Raw genomic sequence first — 12,512 nt, forward strand, 5'->3', positions numbered from 1 at the left:
TCTTCGAAACAGGAAATATACAATTTCTGCCTGTCATTTAAAGTCTGCACTGGATAAGACTTGAAAGAGCCCGATTTAGGTTATTTCCTTCATGGTATATATGCTACTTTTAAGAAGAGTGAGATGTAGAATATCGTGTTATTCGATTCTCACATTAAGTGATTTTATATTTATTTTGTTAAATAGATAATCAGAGCTTCTTATTGTTCTATTCTCATTTTCAGAAATTTTTCAGCTTATTCAAGAAAACTTTTACAAAGTCAGATATTTAAGTTTTACAATTATCTCAAGATTTAAAAAATGACACATTTTGGGCATTTGATTTTCTCCTCCTGTTTACTAATGTTGCTTGCTTGATGCAATAGAAATGATTCACACTCTAAACTTCTTGAAACAGCGAACAACAGGACACGAAATGATGTTTTATTGTAAAGGATTTGTAGAACGGATCTGTCACAAAACGGAGATGCTACAAACTAAAATCCGGAAAAAGTAAACAGATACCGGAATTTTATAGAAAATCATTAATTTTATGTCTTTGGAAATTTACAACACATTTAGTGGAGCATAACTCATGTTAAAAAGTGCTTCCGTTTCTGTAATGTTTATCTACGTTTTAATGAATTATAGTGCATGAATAGTTTTAATTAGCATGCTTGACATTTACTTAAAATACTTCATATTTACTCAATATTACTGAGTATCAACGGCTAATATTAGATGAGCAAAAGCTTATCTTTAAATCTGGTCAATGAGGATTGATATAATGCAGTTATATTTGGAGCTGGGAACTGTAGGACATTATGTTTGTGGTTTGGGTTAATGTTTTGTACGCATAAAATGAAGAAAGAAGACGAAGAGAGAGTAAGAAGCAAAATAAAAGTTTAAGTCGTTTAGAGTGGATTTGTGGTGAAGTTCAGTAAACTTAACTAAGGGCTATTATTTTATCGGGGCATCTTTATGCCGAGTAAGAATTAAATTAAAGGAGGTGGTGGTGGTGATGAAACAGAATATTCTAGGAACCCACCATTTACTTATTGGACGAATGAAATGGTTTGAAACAAGCCACGTTTGGCTTCTAAATTTGAATCCCTTAATTATCTGACTTTCTCCTTGTCGTTCCCGTCTACGACAATTTACATATGTATTCCACTCTAATATCATTGGCTGGAAAATCTACGTCGATAACAAAATGAGGATCTTAACCTACCCCTAATGTCTTTTGTTCTAATACCACAAGACAGTGAAATAAATTCTGTAAATTTTCATTGAATGTGTGGTTTTTAGGAGGTGGGTCACAAAAGTAAAGCTGATCAAGTTAATCAACCATGATAGTTAGCTGAGTGAATAACATCTCGTTTCCCAACTAACAGTTATGTCTTCCATCTTCCAATCCTAAAAAGGCATGAATGTTTGGGAAGGTCTTCAGGTGTAAATGATTTTCGTTGTCCAGTGTGAAATCCCCAGTTTCCTTGGTAGAATGCTGACGTAGGCTGATGGTGAATCTTTGGTTTAGAGAGTAGTGTTTCCGGGTAAATGAATCCTTAGCTGACTAACAATAAAACTCCACAACATGTTTACCAACTTTATTGGGTGTGACTCATAGAAATTCTCTCGTTTGTACAAAACGAGATGACATTATTTGTACAAAACGTATTGTATATCAGATAATCAATTGTATTTCATCATTTTTAACATTCAAGAATGTATACGCATAGCCAATCTAGCAACCGCAATGAAACAGATATCTGATTTAAAAATGACAGCAGAAATCTTCAAGCGAACACCAAAATATAGAATGATTGCTGTGCATTACACATTTATAGAGGATTTTTAGAAATAACAGAACATTATAAAAGTATTAATAGGAAAGAAACTGGCTTTATTATGCTCCGTACAACATCCAGAAAAAATTTCAGGCACAAATCAAACGTTCAGATAATTATGCTGTTTATTTTATATTAATATTTTAAAAAGCTTACTTCTATTCCACTAATGTGGGGCTGTTGTTTAAAATTATGTTTGTTATCAATTTTCGTTTTCGATTAGTTCTGATGCTTAGTAACACCCTAACTTTGAATTGTATTAGAAAGTATCTGAAAGTATTAAGGCATTAATAGCTTATAAGGGCTCTCCCTCGATGAGTCCCTGACTCTCTGGAGATACCTGTCTATTTTTTCAAACCACAGTTTATTATCTTTCAAAGAAATTACATGAAGTACGGTACAATTTGTTACATGATATTAAAATTATTAATTATTATTTTTAAATAAATTATTTTTTAAATAAAATTTATTCAACTGGTAACTCCCCAATAGCATGGAAAAAAGCAATTGTGATTACTATATATAAAAAAAAAGGTAGTAGAGATGATCTTAAAAATTATGGAGGTATAAGCATACTAAATTCCTGTTACAAAATATATAGCAGAATTTTAAATAGCAAACTAATGAAATATTCCGAAAACTTTATTTTAGAAGTACAGAATGGATTTAGAAAATTATGATCATGTATAGACCCGGCCTTTTGCCTAAATAATAGAGAAAAGAAGAGAATACAATTTAGAAACACATAATGCATTTATTGACTTTGAAAAAGCATTTGACAAAGTTAAAAGAAACATATTATTTAACATATTAAAAGAAAGACAAATACCAAATAATATTCTAAAAGCTATCATAAGTATATATGAAAATAATCAAATATAAATAAGATTAAATCATGAGCTATCATATACGAGAGAGATAAACCAAGGGGTTCCCTTGGTTTGTCCCCTCAGCAAGGATGTCCCCTCTCAGCAACTCTTTTTAATATTTATCTAAATGAAATAATAATAAAATGGAATAAAAATTTCCATCAAGGTATTAAACTTTCTCCTACAGTTAACTTAAACACTCTCCTCTTTGCCGACGACCAAATAATAATTACAAATTCTTCTGAAGATAACCTACAGAAATCTATTTTAGATCTAAATGAGATATCCAAAGATTATGGTATGATAATATCAACAGAAAAATCAAAAACTATGGCATTTAAAGGACAAGATCCAGCAAAAACTAAAATAGTAATAGATAACAAGATCTTAGAACAGGTGAATTCATTTAACTAGCTAGGATTGCTTGATCACATATGAAAATGAAAAAGATATAAACGTAAAAATTGCAAAATATTTAAAAATAACAGGTGTAATTAACTCTATATTTAAACCAAACCTAGTTCAAAAACAAACCCGACTAAAAGTATACAATACATTATCCCTACCAGTCTTAATGTATGGAAGCGAAATCTGGACAATAAAACAAAAAGACAAGCAAAGATTAATAACATCAGAAATGAATTTATGAGAAAAACTACAAAGTATACCCTATTTGATCACAAAAGAAAGGAAGAAATTATGAAATAATTAAACCAGGAATCAGTAATAGAAAAAATTAAAAATATAAACATAAATGGATGGAACATGTCGAAAGAATGAAAACAGAAAGATTACCAAAACAAGCCTTCAAGTACAAGACATTAGGAAAAAGAAAACCAGGACGTCCTCTTAAAAGATTCAACGATGACTTCTAAGGCCGGAACAGGCCATGCTAGCCCTAAATCCTTGATATGATGATGATGATGATGATGATAATAATAATAATAATAATAATAATAATAATAATAATAATAATAATAATAATAATAATAAAATCATTATTATTGATTATATTATTATTATTATTATTGTTATATTTGTGAAATATTATTATTAATTATATTGTTATTATTATTATTATATTTGTGAAATGAGGAGAAGGTTATCCTCTAATTTATACTTTGTATTTATTGACCGACAAGACAGGGGAACACCGGGTGCGAAACACGTGTTCGACAGTGGAAGGGCAGGCGATCATCGTAATGCAGAGGTAGTCCAGATGCGTTTGGGAACTTCAGTATGGTGTACGTTCTTCTCACGTTCAAGAGCAAAATGGGGAAAATCATTTACGTGCCTAAGGTTTATACACCAAGTCTGAATACTCTCTATTATGGTTTGCATTTCCTTCCCGCTTCGCTGACTGCCTGACCTATAGACTGGATTGATAATTGCGAACAGCTGCGATTTCGCTATAAAAGAGTGCTGGGGAAGGTTTCTTTGGAAGCTGAATTTCCACTCCTCCTGAAAGAAAGAGAACAAGAAAGATTACAAGCAAATTTTATATTAGGATGAATCGAAAATTTCCTTCTTACATTTTAAAACCTTTTTGAGCCACTTATTCCGCATATTTCATCCCTGTTTTGGAGGGCGTTCCCTTAAGAAGTAAGCCAAACACTAGGAGTATTCTGGTAATTAGGAGTATTCAACTGATGAAACGTTATGTGGTTTTAATTGGGCAAATACAGCACATCATAATGTTTCGCAGTCGTGATGATATTGTAAGAACTTTCTTCATTGTCAACATGAGTTCTGGAAAAAAGAAAAGTCAAGAAGTGCCAGATATTTGGAGTCAGAAGGATGGAGAAAAGATTCTTGCCATTTTGGCATGAATTTTCAAAATAAAGCTTTTGATGGAATCATCGTTTCAAGTCTTTCAAATCTTCTGTCAATGTGCTTATGATCAAATCAAATGCTCAAATGATGAAGTAAATTGCAAACAGTGATCCGTTCTATTTATATACGGACATGATTGTTATTGTTTTTCTGTGAGCTTTAAGCTAGTCTCGTTACCTAAATGGATAGCGTACGTTTTCTTCAACTAACAGGCTACGGGTGTGTATTTCACTGTGAATATGGGTTATGAATGTTTCTAGGTAGCAGCTGGTTTCCGTCGATCGCTGTGAAACCAACCACACTGCTTTCTGGGAACTTGAAATTTCCTGTTTGGTTCAAGCTTCCAGGTAGAATTTTCGTAGATAGGATTAACTTAAAACAAATGGTCCATTTACATATACAGTATTTTGGATGGAAATCGCCAACAAGGGCCCAACACAACCACGTATTTCAAGGTGTATTATTTCTCAATAACTGCAAACTATAACACTGAAATGCGGCAAAGGAACCTAACACATTGTGTTACGCAATGTTCAGCAGAGGTGTTTTACGGACTACAGTAGCGTCATCTAGAGGTATTTCCGAAGTTTTCTTTATCGTACTCCTTTGGATTTGTTTGTGAAGAAATTTCAAAGTTTTTTATTTCTTCATTTCTTATTATTCTAATTCAGTTGCCGTCAGGCATTCTGGTCTCTGATGAATTTAAGGGGATTCATTGAAGGTCTCCAACAAATTCCATAATGTGGAATTTCCTTGTGGACGTTTGTTAGATTGAAAGCATTCACACGATTAAATTTGCGAATTTGCAGTTATGCTGTTAGTGAATGTTTACTTCATCTCCTCAGAATAAAACCCCTTTTGGTGTAACCCCCATTGTCTTTTATTTGCCTTTTGGACTAGCTTCGTTTATGTGGGATATTGGAGAAGCTGTCTAGTGTTCAAGATTTTTCATACTCCTGTTTAAGGCAACTCATCATACAAAGCCTATTTACAGACACCGTTTTGCATCCCTTTTTTACGCAGCAGACGGGTCTGTTTTCGCAATATCCAATGCATTTTTGATATATTAATAAAAAAAGCTTTAATCTACAACGTGCTAGTTGTAGAGAGGTGACGGTATCCACTCAGGCAAAATAAGTGTGTGTGTGTGCGCGCGCGTGCACACACACACACACACACACACACACACACATTTTACTCACTCATTCTCCCTCTTCATCATTTATTCTCTATCAGGCTCATATCTCCCTCATTGTCTATTATCTTCTGTGTCTTCCTTGTCTTTCTGTTCATCGCTCTCTTTCTTTCTCTTTCTCTGTGTGGTCTTGACATCTCTCTCTCTCTCTCCCTCTCTCCCTCTCTCTCTCTCATCCATCTATATACATATATAGATGGATGAGTTATATATTGCGAAGTAAGTTAGCAGTTAAATTAGTCCGAGCACATATTGCTCCCTTGCTTCGCTTAATTATTAACACCGAAATTAAAGGTTGATTACATGGTGAAATATGAGCAGTTCATATAATAGATTTTTAATTTCGCCCTATTCAATCCCTTGACTGGACAAGCCTCTCGTCCGACATTAAACGCTCTCATTCACACGCCTCAATATGCTTCTGATTATTTCTCCGTATAATTATCTAGTTACCGAAACGCAAGTAGCTAATCCCCAGCCTACAATTATGCTCTCCACTTCGTCTAAAATTCCTCGAGTGTCCTCGAAGCCTTTCCACCTTTGTGAGTTGGAACTCAGGGTGGACTTAAGTTTGCTGCAAGTCGTTATTTATCGATATAAAGTAGTGTAGCAGGAGGTTACCAGGAGAGAACAGGGATCGTGTTTTGCAGTACAGAAAGGTAATAATACTCTATGAATTAATTGGCCTAATTTGCAAATTTAATTTAACTTCAGCCAAATGAAGGAACAGTTGTTGTTGTTAACGAGTAAACAGAATCAGATGCAGGAACAATCAATGAAATTAATATTAAACAACAAAAAGCAAACATTTTGTACATGATCTTACTGTCATTTTAATTTTAACTGGGCTATTCCTTTTGCAAAATTAAGGAAAACAATACTTTATGTTCAGAATACATAAGCTAATCAGCTGGCCTGCTTGAACAAGCGAATAGAGTACCTGCTTTCTAGAAGGCTCCGAAGTCTTTTTAAATGCGCATAGAGCTATGGTGCTGGTCTAGAGCAAGCTTTTGAAAACATTGGTAATACATAACTGTCAGATTTTAGGGAAAGACAACGCATACTAGAATATTAATTAAAACCAATAATTAATACTTCCTATATTTCGGTAATGTTACATTACCATCTTCAGGGAACACAAAATAACAATATATGCATCCAGGCTGCACAGATTCAAACATAGTGGCTCAGTTCACTGCACTTACTGCAACACAGAAATACACTTACCTCACTGTTCGGTAAATAATGCTATTATTAGATATGCCCTGGACAATGCATCTATTACTAGCAATCAATCACACAACTTATATCTACTACACACGAACTACAACACATACAGAACACGCATAGTTGCATATTCTGTATGTGTTGCACTGCTGCAAAAGCCATTACGTACAGTTTCCACCTAAATCACAAAAGAAGCAAAAGGATAACAATATATGCACGCAGTCACTAACACAAAGCAAAGATGGTTGACGAAAAACAACTGAAGTCGGTCCTAGAATCCTAAATGTTACCCCTAGTTGGCTGAATTGGGTGGTCATGGATGTTGGGCTGATGTTCTTAGAATGCAAGCTTCCGATATTTGGGGCAGTCTCGTGCATTCAAATTTGTTGAGGTTTGGGGAGTTTTTTAAAGCTGAGGCTGATTCCAGGAATAATCTCTCATATTTATACTTCCTGCGGTGTAGTAAAGTGGTTTCTTCCAGCGTATGCATGGTCAGCAAATCCGGAGTGGCTGTATTGGTGAAACCGGATATAGTCCTTATCTCCAGATATCCTGATGTTAGCTGTCCTGCCTGTTTGGACGTAGTAGCATAGTTTTCAACTACATCCATGCCTGAGGTAGGATTCGAACCTACAATTCAACTACGTACTCTATATTAGGCGCCTCCGTAGCTCAGTCGGTTTCAACAATGCCTTTCATACAGAAAGACCTGCGGTAGAATACTCCTTGGACACGAAGATCTTTTATTAGAGCTTTTCATAGGAAGGTGAGTCAACCGGTCTCATACATAAATAACAGAATATTTTCTACGCGATTTTCTTTTTCTTTTCTCGGCGTTCGTTATTACATCTTAGCGAAATTCTTAATAAATGTTAACATTTGTGTCAGCAAATATTATTTTTCCCCGATAAGAAGATTGTCCAACGAAAGAAGTGATAATGTTTTACAAAATATAAATAAATAAACAAAAGTAAAGAAAAATGACAAGATAATAAAAATAATAAGATAATAAAAATAAAATAAGTGTTATGCTGCGTTGCATACATCAAATATGTTCTGAAAAAGTGTTAACGTGTAGATTCAAAGAAGAGAAGTAGACATGGAAAATTCTTTTTTAAAAACGAGATGTAAAAGTGTAACAAATTCGAATGAAGTGGAAGTTTTCTTTCAAACTTTGTTATTGCTTTTGCCGGTTTCACTTCACTCTTATAATACTGTTCTTTCTGAAGCACATACCCACTTCTGGTTCTTCTTCTTAGGTGTTATGGACAGAGGATTAAGAAACTAGAAACAGTGTTCTTTATCGAAGCTATTGTTATATGACTTTAGTATGCAAAGGTTTGGCCCAGAGACATGAAAAAGTAAGCTTGTCCCATATAAGCAATGTATGCCGGGTGGTCTTTTCGTGTAAATGCTCAGGGATCTTAAAAATCGTTGTTAAAGAGTCATTTCCGTTCCAGTCATGAATATGTTCTTGTTCTACAATTTGCCATATAAATGCTGTTCTTACTTTCAGAGCTCTACAGGTTTGCTGTTTGTAGATACCATTAGACTGTATGTACATTTAAGAGGAGTTGTAAGAATGGATCAGATCGTTATTCTCATAAATGTGGACTTAAATTCGTCAGAGCAACTAATCAAAACAATTATTAAACTTCACTTTCCAAAAAATTAATATTAACTTCCAATTACAAATTATAACCGCTTGAATTGGACTATCGACGTATTCCAGCTGTAGTCGCACACTCGCATCATAAATAACCATCGATGTGCTTACTAACGATGGCCGTATATTTCCATAGTCCGGATTATAAAATGATAAAGAACTTTGACTGTAGTATAAATTAGATTAAAAAAAGTAAAAGAAAACTAATACTATTTTAATCCATAAAAATAAATAAAAAACTAGTCAAGGGTGAGTATATTCTCTCCTTATTATTACTTCGCTTAATGGTGTGATCAACTCACGCTGAAGATAGTAGTTTATGCAAGGCTGTCGATCACTCTTATGAATTAATATATTATTTGAGTCCAGTTGGTTTATACAGAATCCATAGCCCAGTCCCGAAGTTTATCCTTTCGTTGGAAAGCCCTTCGGTTCAATTTTTATTCAAGATGCGAAAAATCATTAAAACAGAGTTTTCAACTAAAGGTGAAGAAGCCAATCTCTTACTGAGATGGACAGAGCGGATTTTTCGTTCGAGAAATTCAGCTCGTCATCCCGAAGACTACTACTATGAATGGAACAGATGCAATTGTCAGGCTTAACAGACTGATGCGATGGAGATCAAAATATGATGCGCTTAACTGACAACAGAATGTTCCCACTCTCCCATATATTATCGGGACAAAATAACATGAGTTTATTTACGGTACGACACTTTTCTACCCATCCTCCCACTCATGAGTGATCAGCGTTAGTCTTTCTTGAAAAGGCTTGAAAACATAGCATATTTGACAGAATTTCACGGCATAGATCCAACCTGAACCAATACGGTTACGGTTGGATCCATTGGAGTTGGATCCTACATGCATCGTACCTTACGTTCCAGATTAGACCTGAAGGAAATTTTATTATACGAATTTAGTATCTTCTGGAACAGCAAAATACTTATATATTTGATCCGAATCTTTAAAAAAAATTAATTGAATGCTACCCGTGACCTTTATAAAGGTACCGTACATTCATTAAATTTAAATAATCCGGAAGCGTGTCTAGAAACAAAGCATGGGATACTTTTTCAAGCTACTTCAAGCTTCTGATAACCAAGATAGTGGTCTCCCGTCAGGAGAAGAAAGTTTATCTAAACATAAACCTCCATCCACAGTGGGATTGAATTCGTAATCTGTTGGTCAGATGGCGACACACACACACACACACACACACACACACACACACACACACACACACACACACACACACACACACACACACACACACACACACACACACACACACACACACACACACACACACATGCTCAGGGCAAGAAATTCTGAAAGAATTTTGCATCACATTTCGAACTGAATTAAATCTCAGCTCTGACTTCATTCCTAATCATTAGTCACCAATTAAAGATAGACAACAGCAGAACTCTTGGGAAGGTTGACCCTGCATAGTTAAATTCGAGATTATCGTTCAACCCGATCGACTGACGAGTGATGAGCATTGTATTTAAGTATTTCTAGGATGTGAAGACCTTTTGTAAGGTCTTTTTAAAAAATAACCGGCTAACTCACCTTCTACTGAAAAGTCCTTATATAAAGATTCCTGATATCTTAGATGGGATTTGAACCTAGTCTTTCACACTCAAAAGATAAACGTTATATTGTTTTTGCTACCACAACCATTGCCAATAATTATTCTAACTCTTTAACTAGGAATCAAACATGTGACTAATACTCAGAGGTAATAAGCTTGTAAAGAAGAAGCTTACTTATTTCCTGAAGGGATCTGATACTGATGTCACTTCTAATAATTCTCAACTACATCAAAGCATATGCAATATCAATAACAAATTGCTGTTAACTTCCTTTTTTGAGACAGTGATCCTTCCCATGGATATCAGCATGATGAGAGTGGAGCAGTGTCTCAGAAAAAGGAAGATAACTAGTGCCATTCTACAGGAATCTTTTCTTGGACTACTGCTGTTCAAATTAATTGTCATAGACTAATCTATTCATCCTCCATCTCATTGGTAACATGGATTACTCACATTACGAGGGCCTATTTGTTTTAACAGGAGCATTACGTAATGCTGATTTTTCGGAATACCTCCATTGACGGTTCATTCACGAAGGTCATTTTTTTTTCATTCTTCATAAGATGTAAACTATTTTTTAAGTTATATAATGGGTTGTGAATTAGACATGTTTTTAGAAGTAATTTCCACATTTATTATCAGTATTTCTCCCCAAATGAAACTTTTGCAACACAGAAATTTAATTTGCGATTTATGCTTTAGAAATAACCTAATGAGATGGCACTGTGATTCCATAAAAAATTCCATAGGTCAAATACTATCACGTGACAACGGACAACAATAGAATGCGCGACTTTTTTTTCATTATGATTATGGCGTACTATGTTTGGTATTCAGTAGCAGCAGGATGAAGTTCTTGTTGCAATCCAGTAGAGATAAATCGCTTTTTTAACGCAGTTTATGGAAAGAAGTGAAATAGAAACAGTGATTGAGCACTGGGCTACATGTCGACCAGGAAAGATGTCTGCACTGTTTTATTCGTACCAGTGTTGCTACAAGTAACACTTTATGGGAGAAACACAATGTGATAAACGTCTCCTTGACAAATAGTCGCATCAGGGTTGCTGCGATAGCGTGTGAACAATTAATCTTGTTGTATCTCCTTCCGCCAGCAGCGGTCGCCATCAGAAAGGACTCCGGCCTAAAAAAAATGGCGATTCTGTTCGGTAAATAACCCAGAATACAGGCATATGTCGTAGTACATACTTGACTAGAACAATGGCAGGGTTAGCACATTTGTATCCATCGCAAGCAATTCATCACGCATTCGGTTTCCTCACGTAATGAATTAATGCAGTCCATGGAGATCCAACAAGGACAGTATGCTCGCTGTCTGACCTCGCGCAGAGCCAACTGGAATTAAACAGACCACGCGACAAACATAAGGGGTGATTAAACAGGCAGCCTGCATCAATCCTCTCGTGCTAAACACAATAAAAGGATAAGATTTATAGTTGAACATATTCTTGCATACACTCTGGCGTCAAAAGTATTTCTGCTGAGAAATCATTTCAATGTACTAGAAATGTATTTCTTGTCGCTATCTCTTTTTCTTCTCTCACTTCTTTCACATTTATACCTTCGTTGTAGCAATTTAGATTATATTTCTTCATTGATCCAAAGAACAACTTGAGAGATTGGAATTGAGCTGCCTCCTTCTGACGAAGTGCATAAGGGATAGGTAATGCGTTTCTCTTTCTACTAACAAATTGCAATCACTGACTTAACGGCTCAGAGTTTTTCGTGGAGTAAGCCAGTTCTATATTCGATGTTAGCTTCTTAGCAGACGAACTAGTTCTTTGACACTTTTTGTTTTTAACAGAAGAGTACGAAAATAAAGATTTATAACGCTTAATGCTCTTTAAATGCATATATATATATATATATATATATATATATATATATATATATATATATATATATACTGACAAAAGCATGGAATGTAATACAGCCGATATAACAGTGGTTGCAAAAAGGGTGTTCAGTTTATCGAAATATCAGTACCAGGAGATAGCTGGATTTACGACACAGAAAATGAAAAAAATTACAAAGTATCGCGATTTGGGAGTCGAAGTTGAACGAATCTAGCAAAAGAAAACGAAAGTTGTTCCCATAATAATAGGTGCTTTAGGCGCCATCCCTAAACCTTTGAAAGAACATCTAGAAGCACTCGAGTTACATGGATTAATAATTGGGCAGCTGCAAAAGACCGCTTTGTTCGGCACAGCTTTGATTTTCAGAAAGTACTTCCACAACTCATAGGCCCTTGGGTAGGGCTCGAATTAGTGGAACATAACCA

General features: G+C 34.9%; 1 long non-coding RNA gene across 1 annotated transcript in view; it reads right to left on the reverse strand.

The window, feature by feature from the left end:
* Positions 1–1,571: 1,571 nt before the first annotated feature.
* Positions 1,572–12,512, reverse strand: part of LOC150094049 (uncharacterized) — a 178,334-nt gene continuing 167,393 nt past the window's right edge. The window contains exon 3 of the long non-coding RNA XR_016550295.1: positions 1,572–4,156. This is a non-coding gene — a long non-coding RNA (uncharacterized LOC150094049). The remainder of the gene's footprint in view (positions 4,157–12,512) is intronic.

The sequence above is a fragment of the Typopeltis vanoorti genome, chromosome 23, assembly GCF_054136105.1.
Source record: "Typopeltis vanoorti isolate ZY-2024b chromosome 23, IOZ_Tvanoo_1.0, whole genome shotgun sequence".
In the NCBI taxonomy this organism is placed as follows: Eukaryota; Metazoa; Arthropoda; class Arachnida; order Uropygi; family Thelyphonidae; genus Typopeltis; species Typopeltis vanoorti.